Genomic DNA, 19686 nt, shown 5'->3' with positions numbered 1-19686 from the left:
AGGGCATGTTGCTGATCCATGATTTGAAGCATGGCTGATTCACTGAGCACCAAAACCGGGGCCGGCAATCGCCATATTCTCACCCAATCCGGTACAGCAGAAGACCTGATGAGATACCGACAATCCCAGATTCTCTCAGCAGCCAGAGAAGTAAGCAGCCGAACGATTGCGAAGGAACAAACAAAAGCTCGTGGTGTAAGATTAAATTATTTTCTGAAATTCTGAATTGTATCTATTCAGAGGGATTTAAATTTTAACAAGTAACGTGAGCACAGTCAATATGCAATGATCAAAATTGTCCTCGCAGTTATCGTTAAGAACATCATGACTTAAATATTAACATTAGCTCGTTTCATTATTAATAGTACAGTAAGAGGGAAGACTTGCGGCCATTTTTCAGGGCTTTGGTGAGACCACACCTGGAAGAGTGCGTGCAGTTTTTGTCTCCTTATCAGAGGAAGGCTCGACTTGTTATAGAGGGAGTGCAGTGAATATTTACCCTATTGATTCCTGGGATGGCGGGACTGGCATATGAGGAGTGGTTGAGTCGATTAGGATTATATTCCCTGGTGTTCAGAAGAATGAGGGGGTATCTCATGGAAACCTATGAAATTCCATAAGGACTAGACAGGGTAGATGTAGGAAGGATCTTCCCGATGGTGGGACGGGGGTACAGAATCAGGGGGCGCATTCTGAGGACATGTGGTAGACCATGTAGGACTGAGGTGAGGAGAAATTTCCTCACCCTGAGAGTTGTGAGCATGTGGAATTCGTTAACGCAGAAAGCATTTGAGAGAAAAACATTGTATGTATTCAAGACTGAGTTATATATAGCTCTTGGGGCGAAAGGGATCAAAGGGTATGGGGAGAAAGCAGGGGGCAGGGTATTGAGTTATTTGATCAGAAAAGATCATAATGAATGGCGGAGCAGTCTCGAAGGGCCGAATGGCCGACATTTGCTCCTAGATACAATGTTTCCATGTAATATCACTTGTATAATTTCAATTGGAATACAATTCAACAATAATATGATTATTGTTCTAAGTTTTGCGTTTTTATGTCAGCCTCGGGACGTGGTCATCCCTGACAACCTCTGTACTTAATGTTCATTTAAAGTTGGCCCCTTGACAACAATGAGTTGGGCTTCCATCTCGATCCGCCACAGGCTCTGAGGTGTTGAAGCTCCCAGGACGTTAGTGTGGAAGGAGTGAAGAATTTAGAGCCAGCGAGGGTGAGGGAAGGATTATTTATTTACAATTGAGGATGGTGTGAGATTTAGGTGGGCTCTTGAAAATGGTCACACTCCAACAGACAGGCTGCCCTTGACCATCCCGGCGTTTGAATTTGCGGGTTTGGTCGGTGCTGTCCACGATGTATCGATGGCTTCCCAGGGTTTCTCCTGCAGGCAAAGCCCACTGAATTCCCCAGACTACCAGTGGTGGAGGAGTGATTGCGTGAACTGATCCCGACTCTATGCATTAATAACCTAACTCAGGATGCTTAATGAGATTTGTTCCCTAATTCCCCCCTCTTCTTCCTCATATTTCACTTATCATTCTCTCTCTCTATCTCGGCTCTCTCCCTCTACCCCACCCCTCCCCCCTCTCTCTATCACTCTCTCTCTCTCACTCTTTTTCTCACTGGCACCCCTCCTGACCCTGTCACTCTCTCTCTCTCCCACTCTCTGTGTAAATGAATAGGTTCAGGATTGTTTAATGCTACTTGTTCCCTAATCAATTATTTACTCCATTTTCATCTTCCTCCACTTCTTCTTATCTATTTCCTTCTCTTTCCATCTAGCTCTCCTCTCCCTCCCGTTCTATCCAACCTCCCGCCTCACTCTCTCTCCCACTTTCCCTTTCTCTCTATCTATCACGCCCCTCGCACAGCTCCCCCTCTCTCTCTCCCTCCCCATCTCTATAGCTCCCAACTACCCCAAACCTCCCGCTCTTTCTCTCTATCTCTCCCACACACACACACCCTGTGCTCTCTCCATCTTCCTCTCTCCATCTCTGTATCTCCCACCGATCCCTCCCCCTGCTGTTTCCCTCTCTCTCTCTTTCCATCCCTAACTCTCCCAAAAACATTTCACATCCCGATCTCTCTCTCTGCTTTATGTCTCTTGCTCACTGGTTGTTTCTCTATCTGTCACTCTCCCTCTCCATTTCTACCTCGCGCAAGATCCACCACCTCCTGCTCCTTCTCTCTCTCTCCTACCGATACTACCACCTGCAATCACCTTCTCCCGCTCTCTCAATTCCTATCTCTCCCATCACCGCCATCTCTTGCTCTCTCTCTTTCTCTCTCTCGCTCTCTGCTTGCTTCTCTCTCGAACTCTTTCTCTGTCAAATGCAGTTATGTTTTCTTTGATTTGATATGTTTTACCTGTGCACACACTGTGCTACTTTCTGTCTTTTAGGTCATTCAGATTGTCTTGGGAGTGCTGCTTATCCTCTATCGGATTATACTCTATTGGGCAATAATAACACCGAGCGCAGAGCCCTTATCAAGACTATTAAGAACACACTGGCTTAGTGGGCTGTCGGTAAGTTTCAAATCAAGGTCTGGAGCAGTAAATGTGAGAAGGAACGGGAGGGTTCGAATTGAACATATTATACTGTCAAATAGTGCTTTCAGGCACCACAACATAATTGATTCATTTTCAATGTCATCGCTCCAGAAATTAGTGACAATCCTTCGCTTGGACTTCTAGGATTTTGTTAATCCCCGTAGGTACTTTGAAGCACATGTAAATCTATACCATTCGATCAGCGTATAGTGATAATGGCGATCTTATTATCCCACAGACCAGAATGTGCCTCCTCCCACAAAATCGCATTGAAATTTATTTACAAAACTGCTTTTCCGATGTATCACTACCTTCCTGTATTTCTCCGGCAGTCTCCTTCAGTGTTAACTATAAGCACTATTTTTTATTCATCCACATTCTCTGAAAATGTGCTTGCGACGCCCCACTTCCAAGCTCTTTCTGTCATTATTGCAGTAAATCCTGTACGTCCGCAATAGATTTCAGTGGTTTCCTGACATGGAATCCGGAAACGCTCTGGTCCTCAATGTCACAGGCTTCCCACTGACTGGAAACTGGTCTGTTGCATCGTTTCCGATCCGGGATGAATATCCCCTCACCTGACAAGCCGTGAATTCCACCTCTCATAGTCACATCTAGACGTTCATGCTGCTGTGTTAAGTGCGCGATATCAGCTCATGTTGCTTCTTGCTGTTGGCAACATTCAGCTCTCGTCCACATTTCTCATTGCGCCCGTAACTTACCGTTGTCAGAACATTTGTATATATGACTCCCTATCCCTTCATCTAACACTCGACAAACACCGGGAGAAGCTGACATCCCAACACAGATCTGTGGGAGACAACTCTGGTCAAAAAAGGTGAATGATCACAGAGAAGATAAGGAAGAGATTCATGGTTTAAGATAGTTGTTATCATTATAAATATGATCTATCAAATGAAATGGATATTTACACTTTTCGTTCCAGTTCATGTTTTGTGGCATCCTGTGGTATAATCTAGGAACGGAACCGAATATACGCCTGGTGAGCAGAACCACCTTCTAATTCGTTGAAACAAAAAATTTCAGTTCGACGAGCACTTTTTTAACGTTAAATTCTGTCACCAGCCGTTTGAGCGTGGATTCTACAAAGAACCTTCATGCTACACTGTTCAGTCACATGGTAGCGTAAATGGTGAAGTAGACCCTGTACGTGTGCTTTTGTGTAAAAGATGTGATAGCGAACTGGCAAACCGTGTTACATTTCTCCAATTTCATATCAATAAAGGAACAGAGTCAAAAGCAGAGGTGCAGGTTAAATGTAAATGATTTTGTCACATGCCGTGCACACAAATTAAACTGCTTTTTTTGAAGAAATAATTGCAATTCGTTTTGAATGGGGTTCTTATGCCTTTGGGTGGGTGCACCGAGTGTATTTTCGGCCAAGCATCCAATGGCTTTGAGTGAAATATCATGACGGACAGGTATCAAAATTAATTACTGATTTCTCTCCAAAGCTGTGGGCCTGTTTGGTGACGAATTTGACGAGTGTCTTTGTGCTCGCGGCGGACTTATTCCTGTTTCACTTCGACGTCGACACTTGGTCCCGAACAAAATGTGCTTCCGGAAGCGCCGGAGGTCTTTGTGTCGCTAATGTGAGTATGAAATAAAATCTTCACACACGGCCGATTTATGCGAATCGGCAAAGGCAGCTCCAGCACGTGTTCGCTTTATTTTACATAGAATTACTAAGAATGGACAGTAGGGAGGGGGCTCGTTCCTGTATTACTGTCCCATCACCAAACTCCTTCCACCCTACCAACTGAACCTGGCGACAGAAGAAAAGCAATGTGGGTTTCCTGAGCTTCTTCACATCGTGAAGCATCCTAAGCTGCTCCACATGAGTGTTGCCAGCCAAAACTTACACCCAGACACAGGAGGCGATATAAGCTTAGGTAGCCAAATACGTGGTAAAAGAGATGGGCTGGAGGAGCACCTTAGGGTGCAGCCTGCTGAGCAGACGGCTGCAAGTTGGTAGGTGGGCAACGGTGTATTGTTTGCTTTCAATTTTGAGGAAGAATGAAATCTAGCAGGCGGGCCAAGAGACCATTGGAATAGTCGATACGAGACTCGGGACACCACGCACTGTTGAGAGTTTTCCTATCCAGCTACCTAGTCAAAGGCATACTTAAAACAGTTTGACATGCTAAGCACGCCAAGCCGAAATAACTCCCACCACAGCCCGACCCCAACACCCCTCGCCCCCGCCCCCAGAATATTTCAAGGACATTTACCAGTGACAATCTAAGATTTCTCGTTTTGGATTCACCCAAAAGGTAGGAAATGCATTCCCCTGCGTTGACCTGCTGAAAGCTCCACTTATTTGTCAATATCTTTCATATTCACTGCTCGGATTCCTGTTTTCTAGTGGAAAGGCCACAGTATACTCACTTGTAGGCATTATTAAATATCTTCTTCTGATTTCCCGAAGCCAGCTTTCTTGAATTGCCTGTTGGAGTCCAATTCATTCGTAATATTTTTTTTATAAAAGAGGGGTCTGTATATATAGCTGATTTATGAGTCGAGGTGAATAGATTACAGTCAGCCGCCTGATGTTAGAAAGCTCCCCTTATTTGCTGTCTGACTTTTTATTTATCTGCTCCGCTGCCAGCTCATTGTCAACGTGACCCTCGAATATCCCGGCGACTGAGATAATGAGACAATACGATTAAAATGACGCTCATATATGTAACATTCCATTAGAAGACAAATGGCGAGAGCCGTCTCCTAAAACATTGTTGGCCCAGACCAATGCCCCATCCCATCTGCTTACTTTCCCCAAGTGTAACTATATTCTCTGCCCAGAACGCTGGGTTAAGTTTCTTTGTGAATTGTGCTGTCACAGTAGGCACGAGAATCCTCGTGGCCAGATGTCCTTTTCCTTATTTCCGATTGTCATTAACATGTTCTTGCCCAGGTATATCCTTACGAGCTTCTCGTCATCCTATGGTTCCTAGTGCTAATGGCGAGATTCGTATCAATGTCTGTTTCTATTCTCGGGTGGAACACGCTGGACAGCAATTCGAAGATGCATGTCAATAAGGTCAGTAATTTCACGAGACCTGTTGATATTTAATGTTTATCTGAAGAGAAACAAGTGACTTGAATCTACGCAACACCTTCTCTGACCATTAGAAAACCTCTTACATGGAACGAAACTGTGTCCTAACAAGAGGAATGTGATCCTGGCCAGCTGATATTTAGTGTGTCTTGGGTAAGCGCCGTGAGATTCAGAGGCGTCTCAGTGTCCTAGTGCATGAGACACTAAAGGTGCAGCAAGTAAATAGGAAACATAATAGAATGTTATCGTTTGTTGCGAGAAGCATTTATTGCAAAAGTAGGGAGGTTATGCTTCAGAATTAGAGGGCTTTGGCGAGGCCATATCTGGAGTATTGTGTACAGTATTGTTCTCCTTATTTAAGGAACAATGTAAACGCATTAGAGACTGCTCACAGATGGTTTTCTCGGCTAATGCCAGGAATGGGTGCATTATCTTATGTTGAAAGTTTGAGCAGGTTAGGCTTGTATTCACTGGAACGTAGAAGAGTAAGAAATAAACTTGATTGAAAGCTTTAACGTCCTGAGGGTCTTGACAGGGTCCATGTCGAGAGGATGTTTATTATTGTGGAAGAATTTAGAACGAGGGGGTCACCGTTCCAAAATAAGGGGTCGCTCATTAAGACAGAGATGAGAAGAAATTTTCTCAGACGCTGGTGAGTCTTTGGAACACTCTTCCTCACATGGCGGTGGATGCAGAGCCTTTGACTATTTTAAAGCAGAGGTGGATTGATACTTTATTAACAAGAGGGTGAATGCTTAACGATGGCCGGAGGCAATGTGGGGTTGAGATTACATGCCAATCAGCCATGATCTTATTGAATGGTGGAGCAGGCTCCTGGGGCCGACTGGTCGGCTCCTGCTCCCTATTCGTATGATCGTCTGGTCAAATCCATGAAATCAAGTGTAAGTGTTACTGTGGTCTGGAATGCTGTCTGTGACATAAAGCCGTGTCTGTCGGCGGAGAATGAATGCTATTCAAATGCTGCAGTCTTCCCCAAGGGTCAATTTTGGATCACTTAATCTTTCCCATCTTCTATAAATGAACGAGAGCCTGGTGTCTGGAGCAACATGATGAAGTTTGCGGCAGCTACACAGTTTGGCAATTTGGTACAATTTGATGAGTAGGGTTGTTGACTCCAGGTGGCATTGACAGAATAGCGAAATGGGCAGAGGTGTGGTGGATGCAGCTGAATGCTGGTAATTATAACGGTTGAAAAGGCGAATATGTCAGGGCATTTTGCAAATACTATTCTGAAAAGGGCAGGGGAGAAGTGCCTTCTGCCTGTCCACAAAGGCCAATCACAATGTTTAAATTCGTTCATGGTATGTGGGCGTCGCTGGCTATGGGCCAGCATTTATTGCCCACTCTTGTTGAGAGGGCATTTAACGGTCAAGCACATGTAGGCCAGATCAGGTAAGGGCGGGAGATTTCATTCCCTAAGGGCCATTATTAAACCAGGTCGTGCTTTAAAACAACCGCCAATGGTTTCATCGTCATCATCATCAAAAGTTTAATCCCAGATTTTTATTGTATTAAAATTGCGCCCCCTGCCGTGATGAATCTGTGCCCCCAGATTCTGTGTCTCGGGAACACAATTCAGTGACAGTACTACTATGCCATCGCCTCTAAATGCAGTTATGCACTATGAAATCAGAGGTATATGCTGCGACTCAATAAATAGCTGTTTCTGTATTATCTGGAGCGTTTGTGGACAATTCCTCACACCATACTCTTCAAAAACGTCAAGGCAATAAAACCGGTACAGGGTATGTGTTCAGGCTTGATATACGGGCAATTGGCCTCGGTTGTAAGGGGAGGTCATATTATAATCAATTCGCTTCTAATTAGCAGGAAAATGATTAGGAGGTGCCTTATTAAAGCTTGCCAAGGTGCTGGGAGGATTTGACCGAAGAGATAGAGAACGGCAGCTCCTTCTAGCGACTGGGTGGATAGCCATGGGGCATGGATTGAACATCTTTCGAAGCGGCTTGAGGAGAAATAACGCTCTTTTATTTCACACACAATTGTCTGAACCTGGGACCTTGTAGCAAAAAAAAAAAGAGCCTGGAAATTGCTTACAGAAATAATCTTAAACGGACATAGGGCAGGTCGTTGAGAATGAAAACTTGGCAGGTCTACTGAGTGAAAGGATGGGGAGGAGATGTTGGACAGAGAATCACTGTTCTCGTTCGTGAGGTCAGCACATTAAGGATAGGCGGATGTGCTGTCGATGCTGCAGCCAGGCCCGCGAGGATTGCAGCAGGTAGAAGGCAGGAGGATACATTTCAGGCCAATACCAGGCTGATTGTCATACGGTCACAGCACTAGGGGATAATGAGAGATCTGGGAACTTGTTTAATTTGGGGAGAGCGGCTGCGGCTGCCTTGGACACCCAGATTTCAGCTTAAATTCCGCATTTGAACAGCTCTTGATCCTGGGTAGGGAGGTTATGTGATAGCTTTCTATTGACTTCTGATATTATGATTTTTTTTGCGAAATTCCATTTAAACTAAAAATAAATCACTACCACGTGAGTGACTTTCCTTGTTTGCACTTCGGAAACACAGAGGATCAGAGGGATCTTGGTACACATGTCCGTAGATCCGTGAAGGCAGCTGCCCAGGTAGATCAGGTGGTTCCAACGGCAAATGGGATATTTGCCTTTATTAGCAGAGGCATAGAATATAAGGCCAGGGGGATTATTTTGGAGCTGTGTTAAACGCTGGTTAGGCCCCATCTGGAGCACTGCATGCAGTTATGTTCGCCACATTATAGGGAGGGTGTAATTGCACTGGACATAGTGCAGACGAGATATTCCAGAATTTTGCCTGGGCTGAAGCGTTTCAGCTATGAAGAGAGATTTGACAGGCTCGGGTTGCTTTCCTTAGAGCTGAGAAGGCTCTGGGAGGCCCTAATAGATGTATACAAAATTATGAGGGGCCTGGTTAGGGCAGATAGGCAGAAACATTTCCCTTTAGTGGAGGTTTCAAAACTAGGAAGCATAGATTTAATGTAAAGAGCAAGAAGTTTAGAGGAGATTGTGTGTTTTTTCTCCAAGTGGGTGGGGTGGGGGAGTAACTGTAACTCACTGCCTGAGGGGGTGGTAGAGGCAGAAACACACAATATTTAATAAGTATTTAGATGAGCATTTGAAATGCCATATCACACGAGGCTATGGGTCAAGTGCTGGGAATTGGGTTTAGAATAGATCGGCACTTGATAGCCGGCACGGACATGATGGGCCAAAGGGACTTTGTCTTTGCTGCATACCTCTATGACTCGATGACTGTTCTTGTGCACCACTTTTAAGACAATTCTGTTTTCATTCACAGCCTCCCAATGAGTCCGCTCTTCATGTCATCAGCTCTCAAATGCCCATACCCAAGGGACCGGCCTGTCCCAACGTGTCGCCTCCAGCACGGTTCTAGTCTGTTCTTCGTTGTCACAGCAGGACAATCAGCGAGAGCAAATCTGCCGCCGTCGTGAAGGAGTCCAGTCCATGACTGAGATAGTTTTTTGAATGCAAGAACGCAGGTTGCTGACTGATCTAAAGCAAAGTGATAAGCAGAATTAAAAGGCATAGGGGAATTGTAAGGCAGGAAATGGATAGCACGACTCACATTGGAAGTGTGCAGTGAATACTGCATGCATCACAGTTGTATTAAGCACCTCGGAGTCAAACTTAATCTATGTCGATAACTTGAATACCGTTGCACTCTCCGTAGTGACCATATTGAGATGTCTGTGTTGTTTATTGTTTGTACTGTAGCTCCTGTGTGGGAATCTATATGGGAAACGGGAACGTGATTGCACTTTTTGTAATAGCCATTTAGAAACGTTTTGTAACGTTCTTTCAGATTTTGTCTGAATAAAGTGTATTAATAATAAAGTGAGTATCGAATATCTGCTGTGAGACATTGAAGTTTGCTGTGTGAATCGACGCTTTTCAAGCCCGGGCAGGGCAGTCAGTAGAGCATCAGACATTGAATTTGATGGTCTAGGGTTTAAGTCCCCATTCCTGCGCTCAATGTCTAAAGCTGCCCTGAGATGAGGAAGATATTGGTAATCAGCATTATCGCAGAGCTCAACTGGACTTGACTTCCTTTCAACTTCGAAATCGTTGCGCCTTGCCGCAATTGTCTTTGCTTCAATCTTTTTTTTTTCAGAACGTTGTTATACATTTCCAGCTGGACTTTATAGTTTGCAAATAAAACGCTGCCTGACATGGCTCTTGATTGGCTTAGATATTCCCATTCTTTGGGAAAGAAGGTTTCTCTGTTGTGATAATGGGTTTTATTTTGTTTAAATGTTTTTTAGAAATATGGTGGTGCTCTGTAAAGAAGGCTCGTTGTGTGTTTGTGTGTATGTGTGCTCATGATTAATTAAACTGGGGGAAGTTAATAACAACAGCTTGTCTGTGAGGGCTGAGGGATAAAACTGTAAAGAACTTTGATTCATGCGTTTGTAATGAGAGGTTCTGGTGAAGTTGGGTTTACAATTTAATAGGTTGGATTTAAAATGTATTTTATGAGATAAGTGCAGAATTGGTTTATCAGTTGCTGACCTAGAAAGGGAAGTTTAGGTGTGAAAAGGAATTTTTAGAACATGCAAAGTTTTCACAGATAAAAATGGTGAAAGTATATTAAATTATTTTGAGAGGCATGAGGCGAACAAAGATTTTAATATTTGGAGAAATTGGATTACCTGTTTCGTAGAGAGGTGCTTTAATCAATTTTGCCACGGCACTGACAGCACTGAGACACTTCTGAATCCAATCTTATCATTTGCATCAGGGAATTTTCCTGCACGCATCATTTGGGGTTGTTGGCACATGGTGAGGACATTCGAACAAAGCGAATGCTATGACACAACAGTTGGTGAAGCTGAGTTATTTAAAATCCAGGAGGGAAACTTTAAACAGCTGTCCTTACCAATATTGTAAGTGGCATGTTTGAGAGGTAGCTCTAATTTCACGAATCAGACCACTAGTTCTCGAGAGATTTTATGCGTGAGATAACTTATTAAGTTACAGCACATTAAAAACAGATACTTGGCTACAAATGACTACTATCATAACTTATAAAAAATTCTCAAAGTAATCTGCATTCAGGCAACAGAAACCCAACACCAGGCAAAGCATTTTCATCTTTCCAATCCAGAATGAGGTTTCTTTCACTTTGGTTCCTTTGTAGACACAGTGGCAGTCTCACAGGCTTTGATCTTACATTGCCTCTGGCCTGAACACACAAAACGTCTGGCTGCAATAGCCAGCACACCTCGTTGAATATAAATTCTCTTGTATCACCAGCACCTTTGAACGCCACTGCTCCTAACAGTAAACCCACTTTCATAATACCAATTTTATTAGTAATATAATTATATTGCTTCGTCTCTGCTAACTAGGTTCCTGGTTCCGCTCCTCTTTTTGAATGCTCTATTCAACAAATCACAAGTGCACTCTACCTCTCTTGCATCTCATAACTGGTATACATCAAAGCACCCAGACTAGCTAGCTTAAAGCCAATTGAGACACACCGACAGAATTAACCTCTTTTTGAAAAAAAAATTTAAAAATCCTATAATATACATTAATAGCTTCATGACAGGAATAATTGAAAACAGCCTTGGAGCGCACACACGGAAACTGATCACTTCACCGTTAACAGGGCAGAGCATGCGCAATGCCACCAATTGGATGCCATTCAAAATCGCACACGGGTATCATTTTTAATGGCAAATTTCCGGATTGACGAAATCGCGCCCTGTTGCACCGGTTCACAGCCCTCAACGCCCTGTCACCCGAAGTCATATTCTCCACAACCTGTGCGTTTCCATCTGACACTCGGGCAATCAAAGGCCAGAGAGCTGAAGCGTAAAGTCACCCTCTCTCACCACAAATGACGCTTGACACGCGGAGCATTTCGGACATTTCTCTTTTTAATTCTATATGATATGGAGGTAAGGAAAATGAGAGGAGATTGATACACATAACATTTTAAAGGGTTTGAAACTATGCACTTTTTACACAAGAAAGCTCGCTGGAAATGTACAACACAATTCACAAAAGGAAACTAGACTTGGGTTATTGCAGAAAATGATGTCATTTATACCGAATCCGCATTCTTGCTTTCAAAGTGGAGGACATCACACTTTCCCACCGCAAAGAACAAATAAGATCGTTCTCTAAACCCTAAATCCATCGCGTTCAATTTGGATCCCCCTGCTGTGATTTCTGCAACTCAATGCGGTCTCCTTAGTTAACATAATCTGCAACATGTTCAGGACCGGGTGCAGAAACTCCCGCCGGGTCGGGAGAGAGTAGTCACATCTTAGAATACTGCAAAATGGCGAATAGTTGATGGCAGGGAGAAGATTGATGAAGAGGAAGCAAAATGAGGGAGTCGGCCCGCGGGTCTTGGGCATTTTCTGTAGAGGGCGGATTTGTTTGGAATGGAATGCCTAATATAATTAAGAGAGCGTGTAATGTCTGTTGTGAGCCATTGAAGAGATTTGTTTAAAAGCACTTATTAGAGCCCTGGATAGCTTAGTCGCTAGCGCGTCAGACTTTTAAGCTGAGGGTCCAGGGTTCAAGTCCCTATACGGGCAATGTTTGTGAGCCTCAATCCCATCTGAAAGGACCAAGAGCTGGATGCAGATCATTTTAAATGTGACTGTCCAGTGTGTGTTTTTTCACATGTGTTTTCCCCTCTGAATAAGCGTCAAAGGGCCTCGAAAAGTTAACTCTGTTTCACTCACCACAGATGCTGCCAGACTTGCTGAGATTTTACAACATTTTCTGTTTTCGTTGGCTATGAATTTTAGCATTGCCTTACCGGGCGTGTAGCTGAGAGTCAGATTAATTCGCATAAAATGTAGTTTTCACAGTGGTACATTTGTAGCCATTTACATTCCTTCTTGTAGTAATAGATATTTAATTTTACATTAAAAAATGACCTCTTGAGACTGAATGGAATTTTTAATCCTGAAACGAAAGCCTGCATCTGGAAATTGTAATAATGCATTATGACAGTTATTTCAGGTTACCCTCTGGGTTTGAACAATTCAGCATTTACCATCGGCTGTGTCATAAGAATTGCCCATGGTTTCGGCCACCCGTGAGAAGGTGAAAAATCAAATATTTCCCGCCGAGTTTTCTTCCTGACCGTAACTGATTCAGAAGTGATTTCAGAGTCACAAACTTTAGACATTGCCACAGTTTGAGTAGCTTCAATCGTTTATTCTCTCTATCTGATTGTTTTTCGACATTTCCCGCAAGAGTTTTTTTTTAACTGCATTTAGGCTTGGCTCGTGATTGGCCGAGATATGCCTGTTCCTCTGGCTTTGGTAAAGGGACCATTCCGCGTATTTAACCTTATTACACTAAAGAGACCGCGATAGGTCAAATCATCATCGGTCCGAGATCAAGAAAACAGGAACCAGCATTGTTAAATTGTGTTCCTAATTATGCCATTGAAAAGCAGAATGATGCTGCTGAATCTGCAGTTCTTTCACCCCAGGTCAATACAATCCTGGTGTTGCTCTGATGAGTGTCTGTAAGCATGTCAGAAAGACGGGCAGGAATAGCATCCATCGGTTTCCATGAGCGTTTAAAACAATAGAATCAATGCAGTTCCCCCTGTGTCTAGAATTCAAAACCTGCAAAAGCCCTTGAATGAAGAGATTTTGGAAGGTAAGTTGATGAAAGGACAGTCGCTGGGGACTGTGGCACTGGCTGTCAGAGTCTCAGAACAAGGCGTCGGCCATTATCACCGAGACAATCAAAATGGTTTCATTCAAAATCTTGTGAACATTCTGAATTCTAGACAGGGGAGAATTGCGCATGCTCGCTGGTTATAATGGGGACTGTGGTCGATATTTCAGAGCAAAGGGATATGAGGACAGTTCAGTAAGTTGACGTTGAGATAGCGGATGAGCCATGAACACATTGAATATCGGAGCGGCCCTGAAGGGCAGCAGATGCTGCTGCTGCCCCTCTTCCTGAAATTATTATTGACACGGGTCAGATTAACAAGCAGGTTACATTGACCTCGAAGCGGAAGGAGTGCAAATTCCGATATTTATTGCGTTAATCGGGAACACAATTTGCAAACTGTGGGCCCCAATTCTCTGTAATTTGTTAAAATGAATAGCACAATGATGGAGATGCCTTTGGTGTCAAAGTTGTGGAATCGGGAGAAACTTTTTCAGCCTGTCCTCTAGAACAGAAGGACGTAGTCCATGTTAGGATCGAGTAAGGGCGCAGTGTTTCGAAAAATATCTCGCTGCAATTTTACAAAAAGTTGGCAGAAACGAGTAAATCGCAGCGACACTTTGAGGCACTTCGGCCGACATTTTAAAGAGCACCCCAATTGTGTCCTTTGAGGATGCAGGGAAATCCAGCATCAGTTGCTTAAATTTACGCTGTTAAAGTGAGATGGATTTCATCCCGAAAAGAGACTTGAACCCTGGACCCTCATATGAAAAGTCTGATTGCTCTACCAACTGAGCAACTGGGCTTTATGCAAAAGTTGCTAAATCCTCAGAATTTTGAGCACAGGAGAACTGCGGATGCTCCTTGATTACGTTCAAGTCAGTGATGCTGCTTCCTCTGTTTCTCTGAGATCAGAGGGATATGAAGACAGATCAAGAAGCTGAAATTGAGACACAGGAAGATTCATGAAGATATTGAATGTCGGAACTGTCCTGAAGTCCAGGAGAGGCTACTCCGGCTACTATTTCTGATATTTTTAGAGACACTCATCAGAGGAACATGCGGGATGATGTTGATTTGCGGTGGAAGTGCAGGTTCAGCAGAAGCTTTCGGCTTTGTAATCCGTTAATTCGCCATACAGTCTGCAGGCGGCGGCCTTCTGTTGCCGCCATTATGTTTAAATGAAGAGTAAGCTGTCGGAGACATCCATAGTGTTGAAACGGTTAAACATTGATAAAATATTCAGCTTGTTAAAATTTGTTCTCACCCATTTCAGAACAGGGAAGAGGACAATACATTTCTCACTGAGGGTTGTGCAACTTTGGAATTCTCTGCCTCGAAGGCGCTGGAGTTGGCCGGCACTGAATATTTTTCAGATGGAGGGAATTGCATAGTTGTATAAAAGCAAAACACTACGGATGTTGTAAATCTGAAACAAAAACAGAAAATGCTGGAAAATCTCACAGGCCTAACAGAATCTGTAGGGGGGGAAAGTGAGTTAAAGTTTCCAGTCCATATGAGTCTTCTTCAGACTAGATGGATTATGGTTAGGGACGGAATCATATGTTACGGAGGAGTTGGTAGGGTAGGTGAGATTGTGGAACTCAAAACACAAACAGGTCAGAGCGATGATCTCATTGAATGGGGGAGCTGGCTCGTGTGGCCGAATGGTCTACTTTTCCTCCTAATTCCTTTTTCCTGAAGAATAGGGATATCTATGCCAATCAATGGCCAAGTCAGGATGCATTTTTATCTGACAGGAAGGATCGCCGGAAATAATCAACACGATTCTCAGATAAAGGTTAAAAGCTCTGAACACTTGGCGAATATGTGCGCTTGTTAACAAATTCTGAAGCACATTCAGATAGCAAGAAAATCGTCTTGAACCACTTACACCGCTGTGGTTCACACGAGTTGAATACATGAAGCTGAACGAAGCAGTCAAAATGGAATTTGATCCCACAACACTCAAATGGAAATTCCCATCTTATGGCAACTGAGCAATTATTTTTCTCGGGCACTGAACTTCACTGTCTCTCAAAACATGTCACACCCTCCGCATACATTGCCTTTCATTCTTTGAAATCCGCCCTTCACAGACCATTTCCACCACACGCAGGCTCACTCCCTTCTCTATGGAAATCATCTTCTTCTTCCCAATCCTCGCTGTTCCACACAGCCGGGTGATGTGGCAACTGCTCTTTCCCAATTTTCTGCTCTGTCGCCCCCAATCTTTTGAAAGTCCCGTTAATTGAGAGACCAAGTAGTTGAAGAAAGGGCAGCCCGGACGTTGCAAATTGACAGGTTACGAATTTAGGGTTGATAAAACGTTGGTGCTCTTGGCCCGGAGAAAGTGCGATGTCATTCCCTTTGGAAGCAATTCATTGTCACTTGAGCATGTCACATCATTTAGGGTAAGTTATTAGATTTTAGCAAAGAAATAACATCTCTCAAACACTGAACATTTTTTCATTTTCCCTTGCGTTTCCTGAACTCGTATCGAAACCTCAATCCTTGCTTGTGGGATTTCGGTCTCAGTAAGCACAGCCACATGGTAGTTCAACATTGCCGCTAACACCTGAACATGAAGAAGTGAACGAGCAGCGTTCAGGCCCAGGTGCGGAAAGACAAGTTAGACCCTCATGTGTTGGGCCCTCATTCGAAAAGGTTCATAAACAGCCAAAAGGTCACCGTCAGGCAACACACGCTTACTCAGGAGGTTTACAACCAAAACCCTGGGATGAATGTAAAGTCACAAGTGGAGCCTCGTCGAGTAGGAATGAGAACCAATAGGTGCTATGCCTTTTTTAATCGTTTATTGGACATGGGCCGCTACCTGGGTAAGAATGTATTCCCCATTCTTAATTGCACCTTGAAAATGTGGCAGTGAGCTGCCTATTTGTGCTGCTGCAGTGCATGTGGTGTAGATACACCCACAGTGTTGTGAATGAGAGAGTTGCATGATGTTAACTCATCGACAGAGAAGGAACGGCCAATATATTTTCAAGTCAAGATGGAGAGTGACTTGGAGGGTGAACATCTATGTGGTAGTGTTCCCATCTATCTGCTGACCTTGTCCTTCTAGATGGTAGTGGCCGTGTGTTTGGGAGGTGCAGTCGAAAGAGCCTTGCTTAATTCCTGCCAGCGCCACTATTTCTCATTTTCGTAGCAACTGAATGACAAGTCACTTAAAGGTCTCTCCCTCTCTCTCTCTCTCTCTCTCTCTCTATACAACTGACACCCCACCTGTGTATTTCTTGCATTTTCCCTTTTCAATTCGATATTCGCTAGAGTTGTGAAGAGTGACAGGTGATTTCATTGAAGAATATAACATTTCAAGGGGCTTGATAGGATAGAGTTTTGAAGCTCGTTCCCTATGCGTAGGTATTCTAACAGTATTAGTCAGTGTGATAGGAAATGAAACAAAGGAGCACGAGGGACAGTATTGACTAAGGTGAGTTTTGCAGTGGTGGAGAGAAAGGATGTTCAAGAGGGTTGAAGGAAAGAATCTATTTAGCAGGGTGTAAGGAATAAAAATGTAAAATCACATTTCCGGTAAAGCCTGCAGTCCACCAACTAGTGCTAAGGATATAGAAAGCAATTTTTCGGGGAAATTTTGAATGCAATGAAGAATTATAAAGAGGTTATAACAGAGTATGTAATTAACCACACAAAGACGGAGATAATAATTGTCTAAATGGCAGAAGGAGGAAACAATTCCTCTTTTGTCTTCGGGATAGTTTTCCATTGCAACATGTTTACACTCCAATGAACAATGGTACAATTCTCAGCCTGGTTATTGTGAATGAGGTGGGTCAACTGAATGAAGTATCAGTAAGCGATCATTCAGAGGGAAACGATTGTGGTCCCTTAAGTTTAAGTTTGGCTACGGAACGAGTTAAAGGGCCATCCAAAGTATAAATAAATCACTGGGTGAAAGCCAACTGAAATTGGGTAAGAATGGATCTGGCCCAGATACATTGGAGTTAACGATTGGCTAGTCCAATGCTAACAATGGTATGCATTTAAAGATGAGATAAGCCAAGTACAATCAAGGTATATTTCCAAGAAAATGAACGGCAGGTATAATAAAGACAATGTTTCCTGGATGCGATATATGTAGAGATTGGGAGGAAGCAGAAAACGTGTGCTAAAGTCAGCAGTCAGGCCGATACGGTGACAAGGAATCAGGCTGATGTCAGGACGTTCAAAAGGAAACTGAAAAAGCAAGTAGGAGAAGTAAACATGAAGTATAAAAGAGACTGGCAGCTAATATCAAAGGGAATCCAAAAGTCCACTATTGGTAGAAAAACAGGAAAGGGTGGGTAAAGCACGTGCGGGGTCGATTTGGTGATTTGTACATTGAAAAAGGGCCACAGCTAACACGTGTTCAATGAAAACTTTCCATCTCGCTTGAGCAAAGGAGAAAATTGTGTCCAGGCCTTACTTAAAACGCTGTAATGGTTTGACATATATAAAGAGGAGGTATTCGGTAGCCTGCCCTTATTTAAAGTTCTTAATGAAAAAGGACAGGGAAAGTTGTATCAAAGGATAATGAAGGAAGTGAGAGTGGAAGTTGTAGAGGCACTGATCCGAAATTTGCAATCTCCCTGTGGTGGCGCCAGAGGACTCGAGAATTACACATGTTACCAATGTATTTAACAAACGGCGTGAAGATCTGCATTTACAGGCCGTCCAGTTGAACCTCAGCTGTGTGGAAGCTTTTAGAAATGATAATTCAATACAAAATGAAGGGTCACTTGGGCAAATGTGGGCTAATTAAGGAAACCAATAAAGATTTGTTCAGGACAAAACTAAATTCTTTATAGAACTAGCCTGACGTTTTTGGTAAAATAACAGAGTGCGTTGATAAGTGAAATGCTGTTGATGTAGTGCACATGAACGAACGGAATGCGTTTTATAAAGTGGTGCAGAATAGACGTGTGAGCAAATTTGGACCTCATGGAAGAAAAGGGACAGTTGCCACATGGATATGATATCATTATACACATGATTTATCAAGTAAAATTGATATTTACACCTTTCGCCGCAGGCAATGTTTTCTGGGAGCCTGGTGTACATTCCAGGAGCCGAACCAAATACATGCCATGTGTGTATATCCTTATTGCAATTCTATCAATCAAAAATTTTCAATTCCAGGAGTACTGTTCTAATGTTAAATCTTGTACCTAGCCGCTTTAGCGTGGATTTGACAAAGGCCCTTCATTCTAAAATGTTCAGTCACATGGTAGCTCAGATGATGGTGTACGCCCTTTCCTTGTGTTATAGCGTAAAACAAATGATAGCGAACTGGCAAACCCGTTTTACACTCTTTCCAATTTCATACCGATAAAGGAACAGAGTCAAAAGCAGAGATGTCGTTTAAATGTAAATGAAACCACAATTGAATTGCATGCGCTCATTTGTGGGCAGAAATGTACAGCGAAATTGGAGAAACTGTGACACTAATTCCAAGGCTGATAAGGGAAACTAATTCTTGGAATCAACTTTTTTCTGCAGAATCTAAACGGCCACATTTGGTCAACTTTACTGCTCACAGTTTTTTAAAATAATTTATTTATTTTAAACTTCTTATTCAATGGAATTTACATCACTTTGACTGGTGCTTCGAATGTATTTTTCAAGCCAACGTTCATTGGTTTTGTGAGGAATATCATGTTGAGCAGATATCTAAATGAATTTCTCATTACTCTTCCAAGGATCGGGCCTGTCTAGTGTCGAATTTGACCAGTGTCTTTGTGTTGGCGGCGGATGCATTCCTGTTTCGCATTGATATCTATATTTTGGGCCAAAAATACTTTAGTACTATGTGTGCTCTTCCAAATGTTGGAACTTCTTGTGTCTTCCCTTTAAGTACAAAAACGAATCTTGATGCACCACATTTGTTTCTAGTTTGCAATTTGCCAAAGTCACCTCGCACATGATGGCTCTATTTCATATAGACTTACTGAGAATGTACAGTACAGAAGGGACTCGCTCCCGTGTTGGTGTCCCACACCAACCTCCATCTCCATAACCACCTGAACCAAGCGAAAGAACAAATACAATTTGGACTTGCCTAACACGCTTTCCCTCGTGAAGCATCCTCATCTTCTTCACAGGACTATTACCAGCCAAGCCTCACTCCTAGACACAAAGGGCGATAAAAGGTTTGGTATACAAAATAGTGTTAAAGGAGATGGGCTTGAGGTGCACCTTAGGGAGCATGGCTGCTGAGCAGACATGTGCATGCTGATAAATGGGCAGCGGTGTTTTGTTTCATTATAAATTTAGAGAAGAGTGAAATCTAGCAGGCGAGCCAAGAGT

The sequence above is a fragment of the Cetorhinus maximus genome, chromosome 35, assembly GCF_964194155.1.
Source record: "Cetorhinus maximus chromosome 35, sCetMax3.hap1.1, whole genome shotgun sequence".
Lineage (NCBI taxonomy): Eukaryota > Metazoa > Chordata > Chondrichthyes > Lamniformes > Cetorhinidae > Cetorhinus > Cetorhinus maximus.
This window is presented reverse-complemented; position numbering follows the sequence as displayed.